The 13,607-nt window shown below is 37.9% G+C and overlaps 1 long non-coding RNA gene across 1 annotated transcript in view; it reads left to right on the top strand.

Moving 5' to 3' along the window:
• Positions 1–11,123, top strand: part of LOC129657648 (uncharacterized) — a 226,063-nt gene extending 214,940 nt beyond the window's left edge. Inside the window, exon 3 of the long non-coding RNA XR_008716933.1 lies at positions 9,852–11,123. This is a non-coding gene — a long non-coding RNA (uncharacterized LOC129657648). The remainder of the gene's footprint in view (positions 1–9,851) is intronic.
• Positions 11,124–13,607: the final 2,484 nt, after the last annotated feature.

The following is a 13,607-nucleotide window of genomic DNA, read 5'->3' as shown; positions in this document are numbered from 1 at the left end:
TTCAACCAGTCCATTCTGAAGGAGATCAGCCCTGGGATTTCTTTGGAAGGAATGATGCTAAAGCTGAAACTCCAGTACTTTGGCCACCTCATGTGAAGGGTTGACTCATTGGAAAAGACTCTGATGCTGGGAGGGATTGGGGGCAAGAGGAGAAGGGGATGACAGAGGATGAGATGGCTGGATGGCATCACTGACTCAATGGACATGAGTCTCAGTGAACTCCGGGAGTTGGTGATGGGCAGGAAGGCCTGGCGTGCTGCAATCCATGGGGTCGCAAAGAGTAGGACACGACTGAGTGACTGCTCTTACCTGATCTGATCTGATTTTTGTGTTTATAACTTTAACCTAGATACAAAGTAGAAAATAATTTTTCATTTGTTTGTCTCAAAGTTCTCTTTTATTTTAAAACTTAGATTCTGCCTTCTTGTATCTTTAATAGCAATAATTATCCTCTGTATAGAAGAAACTATAATTAGTATAGATAAATATATTGTTTTAATCACAGCATAAAATGTCCATTTGATTAGAATTCTCACATGAAACAGATGGCAATCTCAAAAGCATAAATGAAGAGGGTTTCATGGAACATTATCTATGGAGGTAAAGACAAGGTTAGAGAAAACTAGTAAGGGATAGTGAATCACCACAGGACTATTAACAGCATTCATCTGTTATCACCTCTAGGCTGGTACGGATTTAGAGCTAGTGGTTATTACATCTTATGGCTGTAGCTAGTTAAAATAACAATAATAAAAAAAAAAATACTGGTGAGCAACCACTGCCAGAGTGCAACCAAACAGAAATCGAATGAACCAAGGTAATAAATACCCTGACTTTTCTCTCCAACTGCCCTTGAATGCTTTCCATTGCTCTCTATTGGATAACTCTCCTGGAAGATGGAAATCACAGCTTTGTTGGTTGTTAGCCCTTAGAAGCCAGATGTTCAGTGTTTGTAGCAAGATAAAATAGATGGGATAGTGAAGCTGGAGAGACAAATAGAGAATAACTTGTACAACCTACTTCTTTTCCCCCTTTTCTCCTTAGTGTCAACTCAGATGTTTTGGATGGAAGACACATAACGTAGAAGAATAATGGAAATGGCAAATTAATATAAAGCAGGGTTGCTTTTATGTAGTAAATTAGTATTTCTTCTTATATCATTTATTGCATGTTTTCTTACCTTCCATAAGTGTATTAACTGGTTGGAGATTTTTTTATGTGGAGGGTTAACTTAATGAGAATCTTCATTCCCCTGAGACACATATTTTCTATGCTCCTGTGTTTACCAGGGTGATCACTGTTATCTCCTATGGGAAATAGGAGTCACTTAAGAGAACTCTCTCACTTTATAATTAGAATAATACATGTGTTCTTGACACTGCTGCGGAGGAACAGCTTAATTTTTTCATTAGTAATAAACATCAATCCCTTTGTCTAGTACATTAACTCCACTCAGTTCAGTAGCAAAGCTTCAAATAGGAAGTGGACCTCTTAGGTTTCAATAAAATAAACCCATAATTATGTTTCCTGGTGAAAGCATTTCTTTTTGGGTCCTAGAGAATAAATAGAGTGATACTAAGAATCACAGAAGTTGAATGCAAAAATATTTTAAGTCAGGAAGCAACAGTTAGAACTGGACATGGAACAATAGACTGGTTCCAAATAGGAAAATGAGTACATTGAGGCTATATAATATCACCCTGCTTATTTAACTTATATGCAGAATACATCATGATAAATGCTGGGCTGGATGAAGCACAAACTGGAATCAAGATTTCTGGGAGAAATATCAATAACCTCGGATACACAGATGACACAACCTTTATGGCAGAAAATGATGAGCCTCTTGATGAAAGTGAAAGAGGAGAGTGAAAAAGTTGGCCTAAAACTCAGCATTCAGAAAACTAAGATCATGGCATCTGGTCCCATCACTTGATGGCAAATAGATGGAGAAACAATGGAAACTGGCAGACTTTATTTTAGGGGGCTGTAAAATCACTGCAGATGGTGACTGCACCCATGATATTAAAGGACACTTACTCTTGGAAGGAAAGTTATAACCAACCTAGACAGCATATTAAAAAGCAGAGACATTGCTTTGCCAACAAAGGTCTGTCTAGTCAAGGCTATGGTTTTTCCAGTAGTTATGTATGGATGTGAGAGTTGGACTATAAAGAAAGCTGAACACTGAAGAAATGATGCTTTTGAACTATGGCGTTGGAGAAGACTCTTGAGAGTCCCTTGGACTGCAAGGAGATCCAACCCGTCCATTCTAAAGGATATTAGTCCTGAATATTCATTGAAAGGACTGATGTTGAAGCTAAAACTCCAACACTTTGGCCACCTGATGTGAAGAACTGACTTATTTGAAAAGACCCTGATGCTGGGAAAGACTGAAGGCAGGAAGAGCAGGGGATGGCAGAGGATGAGATGGTTGGATAGCATCACCAACTCAATGTACAGGAGTTTGAGTAAGCTCTAGGAGTTGGTGATGGACAGGGAGGCCTGCAGTGCTGCAGTCCATGAGGTCGCAAAGAGTCGCACGCAACTGAATGACTGAACTGAACTGAACTGAAGGATCACAGAAGTTGAATGCAAAAATGTTTTATGTGGGTTATTAGATATAATAGTAGGGAGGGGCATTCTTAACCACTCCCACCATGGATTCTGGGCCTTTACTTCCTTTCTGTGGGAGAGATCACACTGAATATTGGCTTACACTGACTGTAGTTCCCTCTGTTCTGCAGGCAGTACCAGGTCAGACCTTTTGTTCATTATCATATTGAGACTTTGAGTGGTTGCTCTTTTCCCTCTGAAAACATCTTGTTTTCCATAATATTACATAATCACCCCATTAAAGGCAAAGAGTGAATGCTCTAGAGCAGTTCCCTATGCTTTCAGGGAATTCTCTTTGCTTCCTAACATCATAAATCATTCTGAAGTAGGCTGTTTTGTAGTTTTACCAGGTGAACTGCTTCTGGGTGACGGAGCATGCCAGGGTCCAGCCCCGGCTGATCCAGGGTATTTGAAGCGGGGATGGCGTCGGCGACCTATTTTATTTATTTATTCATCAAAGATATAAAGAATAATAGAATGAGGATAGCTCAGTAGGAAAATTCAGTGGAGAAAAGAGGCTGAGTAGCTTGGTTTACACAGGAGACCAATAAAACTTCAAGACAAGAAGCTTGCACCACTTACGTAGGCCGCAGACGTCCTTCCGTTCTCCCGAAGGAGAGGAGATACTGAGGCCTCCCTGGTTGGATTTTAGAAGCCCAGGCATAATTAGTAAGCATGGCAGGTTCAGCGCTCCAGATGGAGACTCAGCCAGAGGTTGAGAGAGAGAGAGAGACATGGGGAGACCAGTCTTTCGAGGAACTGATCCCATTTCTTTATTTTCCAGAGTCTGTTTTTATACACTGAGATGTTATACAAAAGTCACAGGGGGACAGCAGTCTGACTTTTATTAAAGTCAGGTGCTTCATACAAGTGTATACAGAGGTCTTAGGGGTGTTACGTCATCTTCTGGCCAGGGGGGCCTGCTGACAATTTATGACCCTCTCCTTGTGACAGCAGTCAGTCAACCAGAACACTTATTTTTCCAGGGGTGATTATTCTTGAAACAGATGCCACCCAAACAAAGTTATATTCCTATAGGGTGAGGGTGTAGTGGGTTTTATTAAGGAAAGAATTTACTTGGCCTAAGGTCTAACATGATTTATATCAAAGGTTAATACTTATTTCTTCTATATATTCATTAATGTGTATAAGGGCAGGGGATGTGGAGACTTAGCAGTAAGACCCGTGATTTCTTGCACATGAACTGATAGCCCCACTTTTGGGTAATTATATGAATTCCTTGGTTAAAGGATATGTTTTTGAGATACCAAGATTGTGATTAAGACTAAATGTGTAGCCTGCACATCAGTGCTGGTTGTCAAACTACTCGTTACCCATCAAGGACTAGATAAGTTCAAAAACTGAGAAAAAATAATTAGAAAAATGTGCAGTGTTTTGGCATGGCTGCTACATGCAAGTACATTATCAATCGGCCTATATCAGAAAACATTAAACATCCAAAGAGTTCTGTCAGACTTATATAAATTGAATGTTTAGCAAGCTATGTACTTACCATGTGCAGTAGGTTCCATTGTGATGTTTGATATTTTAAGATTAGCTTGTCAGTGGTAACCCAAAGTTATACAAAAATCTGAGAATATATAAACATTCATAATTATTTAACATTATTTTACAATAATTTTTATTTTTATTTAAACTCCATTTTTATATATTTTAACTGTATTAGCTAAATTGGGGAAGTAAAATAATGGATTTATTTTGAAGCTGAATTTAACGATATCAAGAGAAGCCTTACTGGACATTTTTTTATATAAAGAAAATGTACAGATACTCTCACTGTTACAATAGTAGTAAACCACATGAAAACTATGGAAGTGATTCTGGAAAAAATTAAGATCCAAAAAGTTCATGCTAGTTTTCTTTATTCAGTTTATTTTTGTATCCATAATTTCTGGAAAGGTGCTATAAAACTAATGTGCTTATCGAGGAGATATATTGACTAATGAAGCAGTGAAACCATCAAAACTTTAACTAGCTCCAGCTAACATTTTGGTGCCACCTGCCAAGAGAGTACAGGCCTACTCCACCCCTGGCACATTTTTAGATGGCATGATTGTTTACTTATAAAAAAAATTAGTGTTTTCTTTAATGGAGAGATTTGAAAGAATAGATGAATTTGGAAAATAAAATATGCTCCAAAAGGAAGAAACACAAATTGTTCTGATAGAAAGTTCAACTGTAGGTTGAATATATTTTTAAGAAAGTCTCTGGTGAATGTGTGGTTTAAAATGTTGAGGTAAATTTTAATCTACTTTAAAGAAAGTTGTATATCTAAGTGTAGATAATGGGGGCCTACAAAGTTTGTATAGTTCAGCAAATGATAACATACAGAAATAAAATAGAACTAAAAAGAAATCACAAAATAAATGATAAAACCAAATATTTATGAAACAAAATTGAAAGATATGCTTACATTGAAAAGAGCATATTTAAAAAAAAATCTAGTTTCAAGACAAGAACTAGACCCCAGTGCATATTTGATATTAGTTTGATTTCTTGATATTCAAGAAATACTTAAAACTGAATGATGTAAGAAGATTAAAACAAAAAATAAAAAGTGGCCATTAAACAAAAACAAAAATGGATAAATAAAACAGTATACAAATAGCACACAAAATACAACTCTTAGAAAAAATTAAATGCTTATGTTAAAAAGTTAATAATGAAAATTAAAAAGAAATAAAGTCAATGGCTGTTGTAATTAAAAAAAAAAAGTATACTGGGCAGGCACATTGGAAGTCGTTGGGATGCCATGGTAACATGCATTAGAGTTGATAATTAGGAATCAAAGCAAGAAAAAGCCCTCCCAGTCTCATTTGAATTAATTTAATTCAATTTAAACATATTTAGTCTTAGAAAACTTTTAAAATACAAATTATAATAGTTCTATGGTTTGATGAATTATTTTGTTTTCTACATTTATCTTTTATTAGTTGTCATTTATCAGGCTCCTCACAGAAACATATACCTAGAGTTTGGAGATTTCTTATAGATTGGAAAAACATACATTTTAGAGATTAGTAAAATGTGCATTGTTCAATGCACGATACTGGATGCTTGGGGCTGGTACACTGGGATGACCCAGAGAGATGGTATGGGGAGGGAAGAGGGAGAAGGGTTCAGGATGGGGAACACATGTATACCTGTGGCGGATTCTTTTTGATATATGGCAAAACCAATACAATATTGTAAAGTTAAAAAATTAAAAAAAGAAAAAAAAGTATTCTTCACACTAGGAGCCATAAAAAAAAAAAATGTTTATTGTGCTTTTATATGTGAGAGACAAAAATCACAAAGTCATAAAGATGTTTGAAGACATACCATTAAGCCAAGTCAGCATCTTCAATCTTATGTCCATACAAGGTATTTTCGTGCTGACACAGTACTCTGGATATCAGCTGTGAGTTTACAAGATTTGAATACCAGCTATAGGCAGGGCATGTTACAGCACCAATTTGGCTTTTTGCAGAGTCTCCATCTTGGAAATGGCAACCCACTTCGGTGTTCTTGCCTGGAGAATCCCCAGGAAGGGGGAGCCTGGTGGACTGCCGTCTATGGGGTCGCACAGAGTCGGACACGACTGAAGTGACTTAGCAATAGCAGCAGCAGAGTCTCCTTCTTACAACACAATAGTGAGAGGAAATTGTTTTTCATGAAATAAGAGCTCTTTTTCTTTTTTTTTTGGTAAAGTCAGACCCCAAAATGATTAATGACTCTGGGAATTTGGGGCTTTATCTTTTTCAATGAGAGAAGAACCCTTTCTCTCTTGGTAAGGCCATCATATGTTTATGCTAACATCAAATTGATTTCCAAGCTCTCTGACTCACGCAGTTGGAGATTTAAAAGGACACAACAAAGATATAGCCAAGAGTAAGCCTAAATGATATAAAATATATTCATCTTGTGGTTAAATTCCACGTTAATATGATTTTTATAAAATAATTTAAATATATTTCTAGTTATCAGAATGTGATGATTAATGGTGTATAGGAATAATATACCTATAAAAAAGAAAATTTACTCCAGCAAAATTACTTTCAGCTAAAAATTTGGTTTTGAATGATATCCTCTTGAAACACTTGCAATAGAATATTAAATGTGTACCATTAAAAAAATAAAATGTATATGGAATTAGGTCTGAGTCCTTTAAAATATCAAAAAATGGCAAAGGAAAATATGAAAAATTATTATGGCCTCAGCCTCATAGGTATTTTTAAATATGGAAATTCAAACTGAAACTATTTTCTATCCAAATCACAGGATTAGTTTGAGAATTTATCATTTAAAAAGATAATATTAGAGAGTGACAATTTATAGATTTTCTTTTTATGTTATTTTAAGCTTTTTTTTTTGAGCAATATTGAAAAAATTAATGCTTCTCTGAATTAAAAAAAAATGAGAGAGAAGTTTTCATAGTGATGAAACTGCAGGTTACTTGGTCCCTACTGCTGCTAACTTTTCATAAGTATATTTACATCTATATCTATCTATTTGTCATCTCCATATTCAGTATTACTCTGTTATCAGTAAGTTTGTTTCTGGAAATTATTTTTACAAAAAATAAAATAGCAAAAATGCTTAATTAGTATCATGACAAGGAACTATTTTAGTACTACATTTTACACAATGTAATTAGTAATACTATTAGTTTGTTTCATTCATTTTGAAATTAAAGATGAGCCAAAGTCTTTATGACTCATTGTCTCCTATTAAAAACAGGCAAATCCTGCAAGACATTTACCATTTTGGCAGCTAAATATTATACAACCAAGGCACAGATTATTATGTCTATAAATCTAAGCAAAACTTGTCCTGGGATAGTAAGTCCCTTGATTTTTTCCCCCTGCTTTACTCATACCTGAAGCAGGAAAATTATTAGATTGCTCAGTCACTAACCCCCCTTTCCAACTCCCACACATCCTATGGTTGATATGCAGACTGCCATTTGCCCACATACTCCTGGGCTGGAAGGAATGCAATAAGGCCCAAATACAGGCCTTCACAAACCAGCTCAGGAATGGATTGGTGTTTCAGAATGATAAAGTTATCAAACTGCATTCCTCCCTTTCATGTCTGTGCTGTAGACCTGCTCCAGGACAGTTTCTCAGTTGTTAGTGATTTACTGTAACAGTAGGAAGAAATCCCTAGGAGCAAGATGTTCCTGTGTCCCCACTTCCAGACATGCTCTAGGACCTCAACTGCAGAATTCCCTGAACAGACAGCTTCTTACAGTGAGAGTGAAGTCGCTCAGTCGTGTCCGACTCTTTGCAACCGCATGGACTGTAGCCTACAAGGCTCCTCTGTCCATGGGATTTTCCAGGCAAGGGTACTGGAGTGGAGTGCCATTTCCTTCTCCAGGGGATCCTCCCAACTCAGGGATCGAACCCTGGTCTCCCACATTTTAGGCAGATGCTTTACCGTCTGAGCTACCAAGGATAGCTTCTTGCCTCCTTTCAAAACCTACATGGTTTTCTCTGAGTCAGGGAGGTAAGGGAGTCATATTTGTATCCATAAATGTGAGGGACCTTTGTCTCAGAATAATGCTCTGTATTTTAGGCTTGAGTACATGCACCATTTAGTTTAGAGCATCTACATATACTCTTTGATATTCTAAGCAGATGCTCTTGAAAAATGGAGTGAACACAGTTTAGATTTGCAATGTTCATTAAGTGAGGCCTAAGAAACATCTGAATGTACATGTTGGATTTAATAGAGAAATCTGAACAAAAGATATAAATTTTCAGAGCTGTGACCTGGAGATGGTTGAGATTACAGGGAATGAGAAGAAAGACAGGAACTGCATCGTTTCACCTTGACCAGTCATACTCTCTCTTTAGTTTCATCATCTCCAAATACAGATGACTCTATTATCTATATAATAGACTTGTTACAATTAAGATAATTTGTATAAAATAACTTAGCAAAGTTCCTTACACAGAATAAGTGCTTGATAAACATTTATCAATGTTATTATTTTATTATTTTTTTTGGTTTATTTTGATTTTATTAATTTATGATGATGATTTTTAGATCTTATTATTGTTATTTTGACATTTGTTTTACTTTAAACCAAAACATGAATCTCTTCAACACATAATGCACTATGAAAAACAAGAAACCTGCAAAAATGTATGAGAAACAATGGCTAGGAATGTAGGGAAAAAAGTAGAACCTGTAATGCATAGAGTGTAAGAGAATATGTATAAAGGAAAGCAGTTATCAAGTAAGTTAATTGCTAAAGAGAGATATTATAAAAATTGAAAAGCATCTACTGTATTTTAAACTACGTATGGGTGAATTTATAACGTACTTTTTTTTTAATTTAAATTTATTTATTTTAATTGGAGGCTAATTACTTTACAATATTGTATTGGTTTTGCCATACATCAACATGAATCTGCCATGGGTGTACACGTGTTCCCCATCCTGAACCCCCCTCCTACCTCCCTCCCCATACCATCCCTCTGGGTCATCCCAGTGTTCCAGCCCCAAGCATCCTGTATCCTGCATCGAACCTGGAGTGGCAATTAGTTTCTTTCTTTTTTTTTTTAATTTTTCTTATTTTATTTTTTTTTTTAACTTTACAATATTTTATTGGTTTTGCCATATATCAACATGTATCTGCCACAGGTATACACGTGTTTCCCATCCTGAACCCTCCTCCCTCCCCGTATGATCCCTCTGGGTCGTCCCAATGCATGATTAGTTTCTTATATGATATTATACATGTTTCAATGCCATTCTCCCAAATCATCCCCCCCCCCCACACACACACACAGAGTCCAAAAGACTTCTCTATACATCTGTGTCTCTTTTGCTGTCTCGCATACAGGGTTATCATTACCATCTTTCTAAATTCCATATATATGCGTAAGTATACTGTATTGGTGTTTTTCTTTCTGGCTTACTTCACTCTGTATAATAGGCCCCAGTTTCATCCACTTCATTAGATCTGATTCAAATGTATTCTTTTTAATGGCTGAGTAATATTCCATTGTGTATATGTACCACAGCTTTCTTATCCATTCATCTGCTGATGGGCATATAGGTTTCTTCCATGTCCTGGCTATTATAAACAGTGCTGCAATGAACATTGGGGTACAATAACATACTTTTATTAGCTTGGGAGAAGAGGGGGAGCACATTGTAGTAAGGTTAAAAATGAATGGAAGATAAGAAATTGACCCATAAAATATTTGCATCATTTCTTACAGTGAAGGTGTACAGAGACCAGCAGATTTGAGGAGTAGTGATCAAGACCATCCCCATGGAAAATAAATGCAAAAAAGCAAAATGGCTGTCTGGGGAGGCCTTACAAATAGCTGTGAAAAGAAGAAAAGTGAAAAGCAAAGGAGAAAAGGAAAGATATAAGCATCTGAATGCAGAGTTCCAAAGAATAGCAAGGAGATATAAGAAAGCCTTCCTCAGCGATCAATGCAAAGAAATAGAGGAAAACAACAGAATGGGAAAGACTGGAGATCTCTTCAAGAAAATTAGAGATACCAAGGGAATATTTCATGCAAAGATGGGCTCGATAAAGGACAGAAATGGTATGGCCCTAACAGAAGCAGAAGATATTAAGAAGAGGTGGCAAGAATACACAGAAGAACTGTACAAAAAAGATCTTCACAACCCAGATAATCACGATGGTGTGATCACTCACCTAGAGCCAGACATCCTGGAATGTGAAGTCAAGTGGGCCTTAGAAGGTATCACTATGAACAAAGCTAGTGGAGGTGATGGAATTCCAATTCAGCTATTTCAAATCCTGGGAAATGATGCTGTGAAAGTGCTGCACTCAATATTCCAGCAAATTTGGAAGACTAAGCAGTGGCCACAGGACTGTAAAAGTTCAGTTTTCATTCCAATCCCAAAGAAAGGCAATGCCAAAGAATGGTCAAACTACCACACAATTGCACTCATCTCACACGCTAGTGGAGAAGGCAATGGCAACCCACTCCAGTATTCTTGCCTGGAAAAGCCCATGGACAGAGGGGCCTGGTAGGCTGTAGTCCATGGGGTCGCTAAGAGTTGGGCACAACTGAAAGACTTCATTTTCACTTTTCACTTTCATGCATTGGAGAAGGAAATGGCAACCCACTCCAGTATTCTTGCCCTGAGAATCCCAGGGAAAGAGGAGCCTAGTGGGCTGCCATCTGTAGGGTCACACAGAGTCGGACATGACTGAAGCGACTTGGCAAGCGGCAGCAGCAGCAGGACCAAGAGATGTAGTTCATTGTTTGTTTTGAGTGTGCATGTGTACGCACTTGTGTATTTTAATGGGAATACCTGAATTATATTTGTAAGACATAGGAATGATTAAGTGATTGAGCTAATGGAAAGAAATGTAATGTAGTATAGTAAAATTTGGATATCAAATAATGAGCTGTTAAGAAAAATTGAATTTTGAAAGGAAGGTTTCTTTATTGTTATAAGATGAGAGAAAAGATTTCTCTAAGATGTACGTATATATCCATAAGAGACAGTTACAGTCTGTGTTCTATTTAAAAAAACAAAAACAAACAAAAAAAGAGTAACTGGTGAGTAATTGGAATAGTATTAATGACTTGGACATATGGAAAAGTGAGAAGTTTGAGAAGAGATTTAATTATTAAATCATTGATATGAAGAGCTATTTGCCGGGGTCCAGCTCCGGTGGATCCAGGGAATTCGAAGTGGGGACAGTGTCGGTGAAGGTCAGGAAACAACTGCTTAATTAAACGTTTATTAAGGATATAAAGAGTGGAGAAATAAGGATAGCTCAGCGAAGAAATTCAGTGAAGAAAAGAGGCTGAATAAAATTCCAAAGCAGGGAATTTACGTCACCTACGAAGGCCGCAGGCGTCCTCCCGTTCTCCCGAAGGAGAGGAGACACTAAGGCCTCCCCGGTCAGATCTTAGAAGCCCAGACAAAATTAGTAGGCTTGACGAGCTTCCCCGCCTCAGAGAAAAAGTTCAGCCAGAAGGTGAAAGAAAGAACGACATGGGGAGACCAAATTTCGGTGAACAAAAGGGTGTACTTTATTTTCCAAAGTAGTTTTATACCTTAAGTTGTGCATAGAGGATAATGGGGGAAGGGGTAGAGTCATGCAAGGACAGCAGTTCCTGATCCTAATGGAAGCCAGGCTTTCAAACTTATCATATGCAAAAGTTTAGGTGATTTACATCATCTTCTGGCCAGGAGGCCTGTTAACATTTTAAGAAACTTATTTTTCTCTAAAGGTGATTATTCTAAAGTCAGGCCCCAGCCTCCAAAAAAGCATTGGATAAAGTTGCATTCCTATAGGGCAAAGGTGAGGTGGGCTCAATCAAGAAAAGAATTAACTCAAGGGTCCAAGGTTACAAACATTGAGGCTACTACTTACATTTCTATACACCCATTATATCAATCAATACACTGCCAAGGACACAGTAGGTAAGGGATATGGAGACTTAGCAGCAAACATTGGCCCAACAAGTGAAAAACCCTTCACCAATACAATTTCTAATCAATCTTTTAACTACTCAAAGTAATCTGTGTTTAGACAGTTTAGAACATCTCTTGCCTCACACAGTTGGGAGGCTCTGAACAATCACATGTGGCCGGAAAAACCTATTCAGGCAGGCTAGAGGATTTCCAAAGGAGTTTGTAGGTTGAAACACTGTCACACCCAGGAATTATTAACTGGAGCTGTAAGCTAACTCTTTTTTCAGAGAGAGGTAGTGGGGGACAGCCCCCTGTAAAGTCAGAGGTGTAGGTGAAAGCACAAAGCAGAAAGTAGGCAGACTCTGGTTTTGGGGGTAGATGCTTGAGAATTTCCAGGGGGACTCCTGAGGCTGGATCCCGCCTTTGCGAATGCCAAGCCTCCTTCCTCATGACCTTTGCCATGGGCGGAGTTCCTCACGCTGGCTCCCAGCAGTGATAAAATTCTAATTGAGCTATTCCAGATCCTGAAAGATGATGCTGTGGAAAGTGCTGCATTCAATATGCAATATGCACTCAATATACAATATGCCGGCTCCCGGCAGCTATTGATTTTGGTAATCTTTAAAATCTAGTTAACCTCAATCATCTTGGGTCCTTGATTTCCTCCTATTATGCTTAGATGTGGCTCAGATAGTAAAGAATCTGCCTGCAATGCAGGAGACCTGGGTTCAATCCCTGGGTCAGGAAAATTCCCTGGAGAAAGGAATGGCAACCCACTCCAATATTCTTGCCTGGAGAATTCCATGAACAGACAAGCCTGGTGGGCTACAATCTTTGGAGTCACAGAGAGTTGGACATGACTGAGCGACTAAACTTTGGCAGTGTGAGACTTGAAATAGTATACCTGTTTCATTGGAGGATAAAATCTTGCCAGGCAGGTGGAAAAGAAAGAGAAAGATTTAAAGGTAAAAGTGAATTGATTCAGTTCAGTTCAGTTGCTCAGTCATGTCCGACTCTTTGCAACCTCATGGACTGCAGCTTGCCAGGCTTCCCTGTCCATCACCAACTCTCAGAGCTTACTCAAACTCATGTCCATCAAGTCAGTGATGCCATCCAACCATCTCATCCTCTGTCATCCCCTTCTCCTCCTGCCTTCAATCTTTCCTAGCATCAGGGTCTTTTTCAATGAGTCAGTTCTTTGCCTCAGGTGGCCAAAGTATTGGAGTTTCAGCTTCAGCATCAGTCCTTCCAATGAATATTCAGGACTGATTTCCTTTAGGATGGATTGGTTGGCTCTCCTTGCTGTCCAAGGAACTCTCAAGAGTCTTCTCCAACACCACAGTTCAAAAGCATCAATTCTTCAGCATTCAACTATGTTTATAGTCCAACTCTCACATCCATGCATGACTATTGGAAAAACCATAGCTTTGACCAGATGGACATTTGCTGGCAAAGTAATGTCTCTGCTTTTTAATATGCTGTCTAGGTTGGTCATAAGCTTTCTTCCAAGGAGCAAGTGTCTTTTAATTCCATGGCTGCAGTCACCATCTGCAGTGATTTTGGAA

Source organism: Bubalus kerabau, chromosome 7 (genome assembly GCF_029407905.1).
Source record: "Bubalus kerabau isolate K-KA32 ecotype Philippines breed swamp buffalo chromosome 7, PCC_UOA_SB_1v2, whole genome shotgun sequence".
Lineage (NCBI taxonomy): Eukaryota > Metazoa > Chordata > Mammalia > Artiodactyla > Bovidae > Bubalus > Bubalus kerabau.
Note: the sequence above shows the minus strand (reverse complement) of the source record. Positions and strands in the feature narration are given on the sequence as shown.